General features: G+C 46.2%; 1 protein-coding gene across 6 annotated transcripts in view; it reads left to right on the top strand.

Moving 5' to 3' along the window:
* robo2 (roundabout, axon guidance receptor, homolog 2 (Drosophila)) overlaps positions 1–12,438 on the top strand; it is a 1,751,833-nt gene that overhangs the window by 1,195,997 nt on the left and 543,398 nt on the right. The gene's annotated exons all lie outside the window — the stretch shown is intronic.

The raw sequence follows: 12,438 nt of genomic DNA, 5'->3' as shown, positions 1-12,438 counted from the left end.
AATATTCCGGCAGTGGTGAGCATTTCCACCTCTCCCATGCGAGAGAGACAGACTCATCAGAGACTGGTTGAATAGTTTAATCAGGCAAGGAGAAGGAGATGGCGAGAGCGAAGTAACTCGAGCTGTGGTGAACCGAGCACTGTGACTCTCATTTGACCAAATTCTTGAACTAAAGCTCAGCCGTTCTGCCGTGTGGCAGCAAATCCAGGCCAGTGGATTTCAATTCCCGAGCAGATAACTCACCTCCTGTCCACCATCTACAAGATACAAGTCAGGAGAGTGATGGGATACTCCCCACTTGCCTGGATGAGTTAAGCCCCAACAACACTGAAGAAACTTGGCACCATCCACAACAAAGCAGCCCAGTTGATTGTCCATTATCCATTATCTTGAACGTTCACTCCCTTCACTACTCAAGCATACCTGCAGCAATGTGTACCATCTGCTAGATGCACTGCAGCAACTCATCAAGTTACCTTCAACAGCACCATCCAAAACCTCTACCACCCAGAATGGCCAGGACAGCAGATACATGGAATACCGCCACCAACAACTTCCCATTTGAATCATCCCCCAATCCAATCTTGGAAATTTATCGGCCTTCCTTCACTGCCGCCAAATCTCAATCCTGAAACTCCCTCCCTAACTGCTCTATGGGTGTCCCTACAGTACAAGAACTGCAGTGGCTCAACAATGTGACTGGCCAACACCTTCTCAAGGAGCAACTAGGGATGGGCAATAAATGCTGGCCCAGCCAGTGACACTCACACTTTGTAAACAAATGAAATGATGTATTCTCAATCATGAAGACTCAGGATCAAGCAAATGGGAGAAATTGTTCCAACTCATGATTGTTCAAGAATGAGAGTTTGAAGATTTTAAATCATTGATAACATGAGCAAACGTTTCATGAGGAAGACCTTTTTCATGCAGCAAGTGGTTAGGGTTGGTAATGCACTGCCTGACAACGTGGTGAAGGGATTTTCCAATTGACGGTCCAAAAGGACTTTAGACTGCTATCTGTAAATGGCCATTGTGCATGACGGTGGGGGGGATGGCGGTGAATGGAATAGATGGAGAATGGCATGAGGTGAATTGCTGTTTTGGAGAGTCAGTGCAGACTTAATGGGCCAAATGGCCCCTTCTGGTACTGACGTAATCCTGTGACTCACAGCTTTGGGGTACTGCAAATCACTCCATAAGCTGAAAATTATTTGTAAAATTTCAGTCACTGTTATAGGGAACACGCTGGTGGGTTTGTGCACAGCAGGATCCCCCACAATCAGCCTCCTCACTTTGACAATAATCCACCGTAGTGTATTAGTCAGGGGATCAGTATTGGTCATGACTGAGGGTAGTCTGGGTCTCAGTTTAATGCCTGATCTGTAAAACACCACGTCGACAGTGCAGCACTCCATGAGTGACAGGAGTTCGAATGTCATCCTCGATCTTGTGTTGGAGTCTCTTTGACTGCAGTCGAACTTGAAACCATGCCCTCCAGTGAACGAGACGCAAGAAAGTGTTGTTCATTACGACACAACTGACAGGCAGCCGTTTAACAATGGCCTTCCTCTGTCCGAGATATTGGTGGACCTGAGGGATATCCCCAATGTTTTCTGATAAACCTGAACGTGACCAAGGACCAGCTCACTGCAGTTGTCAGGACGTAATGGTCAATGGTCACATTTGAACAGCAGTGTGAGATTTCTACTCTATGTCACATCTCTTGATGATCTGGCCAGCAGGGCCTTAAAGTCTGTTTATGCAGTTCACTGCCCCGCAGCCATAGACACGCACAGAAAATTCCCGATGAATTTCAGATCTAAACCCTGACCTTTTATCCGAGAGCACTCCATCTCCTGAAATTTTGGGAAGCCCTTTCAGAACAGCCAATGACACGCTCAGCCATCTTGATAATGACTCCCCGCGTGGAGCCTCTGCAGTCAGTGGGGCTTCCTGTCAGGTTTACTCAGTCATAGCTCAGGCTCTGTCAATGAATTCTCTTCCCCAGCCATTTACTGGGACTTTGCTATGTTAACATTCTCGGCCTTGTTTTTCAGTCCCCTCGTGACCTCATCTGTCCCTGTCTCTCTAATCTGCTCCAGTCCCGTATCCCTCCGGGACATCCTAGATTCTCTGGCTTCACCCTGTCTTTCATAACTCCCTCTAATTCAGCAACCTCACTACGAAGACCCAGGAATTCTCTCCTGACACCTCATTTCTCTCCCCACCCCTCTCTATTTTTGTTTTGAAGGTGGTCGGTTAACCCTATCCTTGCCTGAGTGTTTGGTTACCTGCCCTAATACTTGTTTAACTGACATGGGCTCACTGTCCTAACATCTCCACAAAACCAGAAAGTGCTGGAGAAACTCAGAAGGTCTGGCATAATCTGTGTTTTGGTTTCAGATTTCCAGTGTCTGCAGTTCTTTGCTTTATTGTGATATGACTTTACCTGGCTCCATATCGTTCCTGTGAAATACATTGGGACATTTTTGCAACATGAAAAGAAAACACAAATTGTCATAGTTACTGATAAAACTTCAAGGAAGGCTATTTCTTGGTGATTGTTGTTCTCATTGCTAAGAGAACTGTGGAAACACATCAGAGTCAGGCACTTTGTGTGGGTCAGCCTCTGCGATCACAGAAATAGGTGGAAAGGTTAGGGATATAAACAGTTTACAGAGAGAGATTGATAGCATAAATAAGTGGGCAAAAAGATGGAAAATGGAAGAAAACGTGAACGTTTTTATTTTGGGAGGGCGACTCTCTGTGTGGAGTTTGCACGGTCCTCCGGGTGCTCTGGTTTCCTCCCACAATCCAAAAATGTGCAGGTTAGGTGAATTGGCCTGGCTGAATTGCCAGTAGTGTTAGGTGAAGGGTTAAATGTAGGGGAATGGGTCTGGGTGGGTTGCGCTTCAGCAGGTCGGTGTTGACTTGTTGGGCCGAAGGGCCTGTTTCCACACTGTAAGTAATCTAATCTAATCTAAACAACACAACAGAGTATTGTTTAAATGGAGACAACCAGGAGAAAGCTACAACACAAGGGGATTGGGGGGTGACTAGTTCACGAAACACAAAAGGTGAGCACACAGTTGCAACAGGAAATCAGGAAGGTTTAATGGAATGTTGGCCTTTATTTCAAGGGGGTTGGGATATCAACTGTAGTGAAGTGCAACTGTACAAAACATAGAAAGAACATAGAACAATACAGCACAGAACAGGCCCTTCGGCCCACGATGTTGTGCTGAACATTTGTCCTAGCTTAAGCACCCATCCATGTACCTATCCAATTGCCGCTTAAAGGTCACCAATGATTCTGACTCTGCCACTCCCACAAGCTGCTGATGAGACCACATCTGGAGTACTGTGAGCAGTTTTGGTCCATTATTTCAGAAAGGATATTATTTTGTTGGAGGCAGTTCAGACAAAGTTCACTCGGATGATCCCCAACAATGGGGCGGCACAGTGGCTCAGTGGTTAGCACTGCTGCCTCACAGCACTGAGGTTCCAGGTTCAGCTTTGGACAAGTGTCTCTGTGGAGTTTGCACAATCTCCCTGTGTCTGCGTGGGTTTCCTCCCACAGTCCAAAGATGTGCAGGTTAGGTGAATTGGCCATGCTAAATTGCCCATCGTGTGAAGTGCATTAGTCAGAGGGAAATGGGTCTGGGTGGGCTACTCTTCAGAGGGTCAGTGTGGACTGATTGGGCCGAAGGGCCTGTTTCCACACTGTAGGGAATCTAATCTAATCTAATTGCTTCATGAGCAAAGGTTAAACAGGTTGGGACTCTACTCGCTGGAGTTTAGAAGAATGAGAGGTGACCTCATTGAAATGTAGAGGATCCTTAAGGGGCTTGACAGGGTCAATGCTGAGAGGATGTTTCCCCTCATGGGAGAGTCTAGGACCAAAGGGCATAGTCTCAGAATAAAAGGGCACCAGTTTACGACTGAGATGAGGAGGAATTTCTTCTCTCATAGGGTTGTGAGTCTTCGGAATTCCTTGCCTCAGAGAGCTGTGGGGACAGAGCCCTTGTGTATACTGAAGGCTGAGATTGATTCTTGATCAGTCGGGGAATCAAGGATTGGTGGGGGGGGAAGAGCAGGGAATTGGCGATGAGGAATGTCAGGGCTCAGCCATGATCCGATTGAACAGCAGAACAGACTCGCTGGGCTGAAAGGTCTGTTGCTTATGGCCTTGTTAGACCCGTACAGAAGGAGGAAACATGTGCATTGATATTGTGCCATTGTGACCTGAGCACATGCCCGAGCGATCCACAGCTGAAGACGTTTTGTCACTGCTGCAATATGGGAAATGCACCAGCTGAGTTGTACACAGAAGGATCCCACAGAAACAAAAGGGATGAGTAAAGTGACCAGTCCATCCTTTGTCTGAGTGATATTGTCCGAAATCACACAACACCAGGATCTAGTCCAAACAGGTTTATTTGAAATCACAAGCTTTCGGAGCGCTCCCCCTTCATCAGACTTCACCTGACAAAGGGGCAGCTCTCAGAGGGCTTCAGATTCCAAACAAACCTGTTGGACTAGATCCTGGTGTCATGTGATTTCTGACTTTGTCCACCCTAGTCCAACACTGGCACCTCCACATAAGTGGTGCTGGTTGAAGGGTAAATATTGACCCAGGACATGGGGCTCACCATCTACTGTGGAAAAGTGGTTGAGGGTTGATTCAGATCTGCCGCGTGGGGCAGACAGGAGCAGGGGTTTAGTGTACCCTTGGAAAACAATGGGGATGTGTTAGAACCAGAACTCGTGACACAGGCCCAACTAACCTCAGCTAGACTGAAGCGAATAAGGTCATGCTGTTGGAGTAAAAGTATGTCTTTGGCAATGACCACCTGGATCTGACCTGGCCCAGCCACTCTTTCAACAGCCAGGCCTTCTGATGTTTGGCGGAAAGTGTCAGAGAGGAATGTAAGACTGGGTTCCGTGCCATCTCATTTCAGATACCAGCTGAGGAGGAAGAAAATATTCCTGTCTTTCACATCTGTCACAGGGAATACCAGCCCCATTAGCCACCCGATTGGATTTCTGCCTCCAGAAGATTGTGTGTTCAAGCTCCACTGTGGAGACTTGAGTACAGAATCTACACAGGCTTTCCTACTGTGGTACTGATGGAGAGCTGGGCTGCGCAGTATTTCGGATGAAATTAGACCAAGGGAACTCTTTCCACTGATGTCGGTTAGAATAGATTAGAATCCCTACAGTGTGGTAACAGCCCCTTCGGGCTAACAAGTCCACACCAACCCTACCCAACCCATTCTCCTACGCTATATTTATCCGTGACTAATGCACCTAACCTACACATCCCTGAGCACTATGGGCAATTTAGCATGGCCAATTCACCTAACCTGCATGTCTTTAGACTGTGGGAGGAAACTGGAGCACCCGGAGGAAACCCACAATGACACAGGGAGAACATGTAAACTCCACGCAGATAGTCACCCGAGGCGCGAATCGAACCCGGGTCCCTGGAGCTGTGAGGCAACAGTGCTAGCCACTGAGCTACCACGTTGATATTTATCCTTCAAGCAATATGGTGGAAGGGATGATTGCGAAGGGGAGATTTCACTGGGCAATTTGAGCGGAGCCCCAGGGTAATGATCTGGGGAGCTGAAAATGTGTTGCTGGAAAAGCGCAGCAGGTCAGGCAGCATCCAGGGAACAGGAGAATCGACGTTTCGGGCATAAGCCGTTCTGCAGGAAGCCCTTCTTCGGGCTTATGCCCGAAACGTCAATTCTCCTGTTCCCTGGATGCTGCCTGACCTGCTGCGCTTTTCCAGCAACACATTTTCAGCTCTGATCTCCAGCATCTGCAGACCTCACTTTCTCCTTAGTGATCTGGGGAGTCAAGATTAGAGTGGTGCTGAAAAAGCACAGCAGGTCAGGCAGCATTCGAGGAGCAGGAGAATCGACGTTTCCGGCAGGAGCCCTTCATCAGGAATGAGGCTAATGATCTGGGGACTTAAGTTCAAATCCCCACTGTGGAAGCTGGTGGAATTTGAAGTTCAGTTCATCAAATTTGAAATTGAAAGATGGTCTCAGTGATACTGCCCATTGAGCTACTGTTGACTATTGTATAACACCATCAGATTCACAGATACCCTTTCGGGAGAGAAATCTGCCACCCTTAACTGGTTTGCTCTGCATGTGACTGCAAGCACACACAGAGATGTGGCCATCTCTGAACTGCCGCAGATTTCAAGGGTAAATTAAGGATGGGCAAAAATTGCTGGCCTCCCTCGGTAATACTTTTTTCTCTGCTTATTCACTGGATGAGGGCATCATTGGTTTGGCCAGCATTTATTGCCCAGAGGGTAGTTAAGAGTCAACCACATTGCTGTTGGTCTGGAGTCACATGTAGGCCAGACCAGGTAAGGATGGCAGATTCCTTCCTTATCTGCCATTAATGAACCAGAGGTGTTTTCCCCCAACAATCAATTCATGGTCATCATTAGATACTTAAATCCAGATTTTTTTTGTTGAATTCAAATTCCACCATCTGACATGGCAGGATTCAAACCCAGGATCCCCAGAATGTGAGCTGGGTGCCTGGATTAATAATCCAGCAGTAGTACAGCAGAGCCTTCCCTTGCTCAGCAAGTAAGATACGACAACATATCTGGTTGAGATTAGAAACATTTTGTGGAGCATGTACAGGGAGAATGCGGGTAAGTGGAGTTGAAATGCCCATCAGCCATGATTGAATGGCAGAGTGGACTCGATGGGCCGAATGGCCTTACTTCTGCTCTTATGTCTTATGGTCTTATATTAAAGAGAGAGAGAGAAAGAGAGAGAGTGATGGCGAGATTTAGATAAGATTCCCAGGGTGACAGATAATTGAAGGCGTGACTGCCAGTGTTGGGGTGAAGGGAGTGGGGAATATCCAAGGGACAAAAACTGGATGAAAGCAGTTATCTCAGAGGACAGCAGGAGATTGGGAAGAGAGGCTTGAGTCCATGGGTGGATTGGAAAACAAGAATGGAAGGGTTAAAATTGAGCCATTGCTTGACCTGGGGCCAGTGTCAGTCAGTGAGTGCAGGAAGTGATGTTTGTACAGAACCTGGTGTGAGTTACGGAATGAGGCAGCAGAGTTTTGCATGAGGTCAAGTGTTTGGAAGATGAGAGTTTGGAGGTGGGATGGAGTTCGTAGCAGTAATCTGGTCTGGATTAGAAGTCACAGGACAACAATTTGAACTTGCATTGCTCCTTTTATTAATGCAACAGAAACACTGTTTATATTGGGTGATATTACAGAGGTAAAGTGTTAGCTGGTCTTGCAGATGGATCAGGTCTACTATCAATAGCTCACCTCAAAGTCCACTAGGTATCATCAGTTCTGAAATCTGAAGATTTCAACTTTGAGGCCCAGCTCACTGTGGTAAAACAAAGAGAGAGAAATCTCAAGAGCAGAATGTAAACTGCCTAAAATTTGCCCCGACTCCTGATAATTGTTAACATAGCAAGGACTGACCTTGACTGGCATTCTGTTTGTTGAAATCAAAAAAAAGCGACCAAAGGTGAAATGTCCCTAACAGCTGCATGCAGTAAAGATGTAATGTGAGTGGTGTCTCTGTTCCCTTACTGTCTAGCTGTACGATTTCCTCCTGTGTGTAGGGAAACTGATATTGTTGGATTTGGTGGAGGGGAGAGACTGGTAATGGAGAGGGTGGGAGTGAAGAAAGGGGGAGGTTGGTGGATGAATGTGGGAATTAGAATTTGTTACAATCAGCTTTTGTTGCAGCCTCCCAGCAGTTTGCAGTCTGAACACAGTAAAGCACATCGAACTTAAAATGGCTTAACCTATGATGTCAGCATTCAAACTATCTCAGGAGATAAAAGTAATCCCTGACTGACCCAGGCACTCAACAAAATATATTAAAGCCATTTCTTTTTGCCAATGACTTGGCGATACGACGGTGCAGCAAATCAGTAGCATTGTTTCGGGAAGCCACTTTTGACAGGCATGGAATGAGACCATGAGAGTCCAGTAATATTGTTTTTTTGTACTCATTCTCTATCTCTCGCTCTCCTCTCACAGAGTTCAGTAGCCCTAGGCCATGTTACATCCAAAGCGTTATTATCGTTATTGTCATTGCCTGCAGTCCGGAGCTGTTTATATTAACAAATTCCTTCTCAGCTCTGTGAGACTTCAGATCGCAGAGAGAGATTGCCTGCTAGAAATGGTGTTATTACAGGTAATTAGGAAATAATCAAATACGTTGTAGGTTGGAGAAAGTGGCCAAGGGGAAACAGCATACAAACACACAGGAGTGCACATGCACATCAAAATGTAATGAGATGTGCAGAGCTGGGAGGGGACACGTGACTACAAATTACAACAGAAAAGGTATAGTTTCTGAAGGAGCAACAATTTTCAGACCCTCTGTCTAATGTGAATCAACAATCCAGTTACTACAGGAGTGCCACACTCAAAGGAGTCCATGCTGAGGGAGTGCTGCACTGTCAGAGGGTCATTTACTGAGGGAGTGCCTCACTGTCGGAGGGTCAGTGCTGAGTGAGTGCCATACTGTCAGAGAGTCAGTACTGAGGGAGTGCCACATTGAAAGGAGTCCGTGCTTAGGGAGCGCTGTACTGTCAGAGGGTCAGTACTGCACTGTTGGACAGTGTGCTGTGAGAGAGTGCTAAGTGTCCCAGTGTCATGATTTTGTGCCATTTGTTGGAGATGCCTGTGTCAGTATATATCATCCAAAAACCATGATGGGTTCAGCTGTTTGGCTTCTCTGAAATATCCTCAGGTCCAGGGTAAACTCAGTGATGGATATTGCCTGGCCAGAATCAGCCCACTTCCTGGGAACATTTTCTCACCAACCCACTGAATCACAGAAATAGTGTTCTCTTACCATCGCCTCTGAGTGATGAAATCGTAGGATGCCTTTCGTGAGAGGGGAGGGATATTATATCACCTTGGTACTCAGTTCATGATGAAAAATATTAACAGAAAACTAAAACAAAAAAGAGAGCAGAGACTGTGTTCTGGCAGCCTCCTCCGTAATGAAGCTTCCTTCCCCCACCCCCCCCTTACTAACCCCTAAGGTAAAGCAATAAGAGGAATATAAAGCCTCTGGCCTGTTTCTCAGGCCACTACGGTTTAAATTTCAAGCAAATTGCTGTACACACAAGGGAGACATTTTGTCTAGGTATGTTATTAACAGTTTACTAAGGTTACCATTTTTATCGTGGGAGTCTTGTCTAACTGTTTCAAGGGTTGCAGAAACCTCAGTTGCGAACAGACTTTAAGTTCCCACCAGGTTTATTTACTCTCACCGTCTCCCTCTCGACCTGTGTCCTGGATGCACCACCTGCCTGGACTTGCCTGGACTGGGTCAATCCTTGTCACTTTGCCCAGAAAGTGATCTGTGTGGGTCATAGCTGAGTTTAAGGTGCAGAGCAGCCCACTCCTACAACGTGTTCCCCACCACTTCCTCTCTGCATTGACGGTGGAGAGGGAATGTGTTTAGGCTAGAAATCCAGAACCCAGAGTAATGCTTTGGGAATATGGGCTCAAATCCCACCACGCTGTCTGGTGGAATTCAAACTCAGTTGCGAGATCTGCTCCAAGTTTTCATAAATAGCAGAACTGGTTCTTGATGATGTTGGTGTGCTGCTGGGGACCACCTGGGCTCACTTGGTTAACCACCAACTTCTCTTGCTCATATCTGTCTCAGTTACGGACACCTTATGTGGAAATATAGCCACATTAACTCTTCGCTCCTCGGTCGAAGTCGGTTCAGGTTTTTTGTTGTTAACATTAACAGTGGTGCACTGTATGATGTCCTGATTTTCATCGTAGTTTAAATGTAGTTACTGAAGAAAAGGTAAACTTAGCTTACAGAATATGTCACAAGGGCACCGGAGGTAAGAGGGGATTTCTGAGGGGAGATTGGATGGGGTGGAATGGTGTTTCGAAGAGAGGGAGAGATCTTATTGAAATGTAAAACATCTTGAGGTTGAAGGAAGGAAGATGCTGAGAGGCTGTTTCCTCAGGTTGGAGAATGAGGTGGGTGTCAGACATGCGGATGAGGGTAAGAATTTGGGGTGTGGTGGAATGGCATTCATAGAGATTTACAACAGAGATAAAGGCCCATCATGTTGCATCAATCAGAAACAACCCCCTAACTATTCTAACCCTATTTCCAGCACTTGGCTCATAGCCCTATGCACCTTAGCATATCTAGTGCACGTCGAAATACCTCTTCAATGTTCTGAGTGTTTCTGCCTCTCCCACCCTTACAGGTAGTAAGTTCCAAATTCCCATCACCCTCTGGGTGAAAGCATTTGTTCCTCACATCTCCTTCTGCCCCTTCCCTTAAATCTGTGTTCCTGGTCATTGATCCCTCCACCAAAGAGAAATACTACTTCCTGTCTACCCTGTCAATCCCCCTCACACTTTTATCCATCTCAGTCATATCCCTGTCAACCTCCTCTGCTCTAAGGAAAACGGCCCCACTCTGTCCAATCTCTCCATCACTGAAACTCTCCAGCCCAGGCAACATCCTGGTAAATCTCCTCTGCCCCCTGCAGAGTGGGCGGCACGGTGGCAAAGTGGTTAGCACTGTTGCCTCACAGCGCCAGAGACCCGGGTTCAATTCCCGCCTCAGGCAACTCTCTGTGTGGAGTTTGCACATTCTCCCTGTGTCTGCGTGGGGTTTCCTCCCACAATCCAAAAAATGTGCAGGTTAGGTAAATTGGCTATGCTAAATTGCCCGTAGTGTTAGGTAAAGGGGGTAAATGTAGGGGAATGGGTCTGGGTGCGTTGCGCTTCAGCGGGTCGGTATGGACTTGTTGGGCCGAAGGGCCTATTTCCACACTGTAAGTAATCTAATCTAATCTGATGTTAAGTGACCTGTGGACATGCACACCAAGGCCTTTCTGATCCTTAATGCTTCCCAGGATCCGTCATGTATTCATTGCCTTGTTTTCCCTGGCTTACTGTGTTCTTAACTCTTGTATTCCTTCTCAATCTCCACATTTGATACCCTTTGAATCCAGACTTGAATATAATCTGTAACTAAGAATCCATAACCCAACAGGCTAGACAGTGCTGGATGGGGCAGAAGATTGGGATAAAAGTATATCACTCGAAAATCATATCGGATACCATGTCTGAATGCCCTACCTATGCTCCTTTTTTTTACGTTTATAACTTAATGCTGCTTGAAACTTAGAGATCATCTGAAACAATAGACAGCATCGATGCAGGAAGATGTTTGTCCTGGTCAGGGCATCTAAAAGCATGGAGTACCATTTAAAAATAAGCAGTATCCACATAGGTCTGAAATGAGGTGAAATGATTTTATTCAGCAGCTCAAACCTTTGGATTTCTCTGCTACAGAGGGCAGTTGAGGCTCAGTTAAGATTGATAGATTTCTCATTACCAGGGTGTGTAGGGTTATGGAGATGGGGCGGGAGGGTAAAAGGTATTGAAGTGTTCTATCAGCCATGGGTCAGGCTGAAGATGCTGAGTGGCCAGCTCCTGTTACTATGTTCCTATCTAAATGCAATGTCTTGCTGCTGCTCTTTAGCCTGACTCACGCTTAGTACATGTGGTGTCATTGAGTCATACAGCCAGAAACAGACCCTTCGGTCCAACTAGTCCAGACATCCCAATCCCATTTGCCAGCATTTGGTCCAGACAGTACTCCTGCCCTCTCAACATCCACAGTCACAGGAGCACGGAGGCTGCCCTACTGGAACAAATGACCGTCTCCTCATATAGAAACATGGAAACATAGTAAATAGGTGCAATAAGCCATTCAAACCTGCACCACCAATCAAGATGATCATAGCTAATCGTGCAATCTCAGTATCCTATTCCCTGTCCGTGACCTTTGATCCCTTTAGCTCAAAGGGTCACGTCCAGCTCCCTCTTGAATCTATCTAATGAACTGGCTTCATGTGGGAGGGAATTCCCCAGGTTCACAGCTCTCTGAGTGAAGACATTCTTCCTCATTTCAGTCCTGAATGGCTCACCATTATTCTTAGACTGTGACCCCTCTAGTTCTGGACTATGTAGAGTTGGTGACAGGGCTCAGAGAGGGGAACTCAAATCAGAAAGCTGCAAGCTCGCTTTCACCCATTTTGTGAGAAGACGAGCAATCCTGACTCTGTCCTCCACTCCTGTAATGTATTCTGTTCCCCTTATCACAGCGCATTATGTTTGATCCAAGCTATTTGCTAAGTGGCATGTTTTTAATCTTAAACTTTCAAATTAGACACTGTAGTTCTGAGGGGCTTCCATCTCTCTAAAGCACTCAACACATTCAATCATTGTCTGCGATTGTAATGAAACATTAAAATCACCAAACAGATCCAGAGGGTATTTTCAAGGTATCAAATCAACACGAAAGAAATCAATCTGAGCATACCAAATGCGATAGCTTTTAATATCGGTGCAGCT

This window comes from Chiloscyllium plagiosum, unplaced genomic scaffold, assembly GCF_037043375.1.
Source record: "Chiloscyllium plagiosum isolate Xiang-an unplaced genomic scaffold, Cpla_swu_hap1 HiC_scaffold_12, whole genome shotgun sequence".
NCBI classification, from domain to species: Eukaryota; Metazoa; Chordata; class Chondrichthyes; order Orectolobiformes; family Hemiscylliidae; genus Chiloscyllium; species Chiloscyllium plagiosum.
Note: the sequence above shows the minus strand (reverse complement) of the source record. Positions and strands in the feature narration are given on the sequence as shown.